This window comes from Vombatus ursinus, unplaced genomic scaffold (genome assembly GCF_900497805.2).
Source record: "Vombatus ursinus unplaced genomic scaffold, bare-nosed wombat genome assembly UNPS02014784.1, whole genome shotgun sequence".
Taxonomy (NCBI): domain Eukaryota; kingdom Metazoa; phylum Chordata; class Mammalia; order Diprotodontia; family Vombatidae; genus Vombatus; species Vombatus ursinus.
In genome coordinates, this window is record NW_020954562.1 from 8,657,443 (window position 1) to 8,657,749 (window position 307).

Sequence of the window (307 nt, forward strand, 5' to 3'; positions counted from 1 at the left end):
TAAACGCTTCATTAGGCATGCAGAACATTTCACTTTACAAAAAAAAAAAAAATTACCTTGTTTGTTTAGACAAAGATAGTACTTAAATAGTCTCCAGCAAAATAGAATTCTTTCAAAAATACTTTCCCATTCATCCTATTAACCATTAAAGTTTTTTTTTTTTTGTATGTGTCTCATTTACAAAAGTTCCTTACACCTTATTTCAGGTCCTTCACAATTTATACATACAGTAATGTACAGTACAGCAAAAGACTGCGAAAAATTATTTGTAAAGCCAGCACAATAGATAATATAAATTGAAACTGAG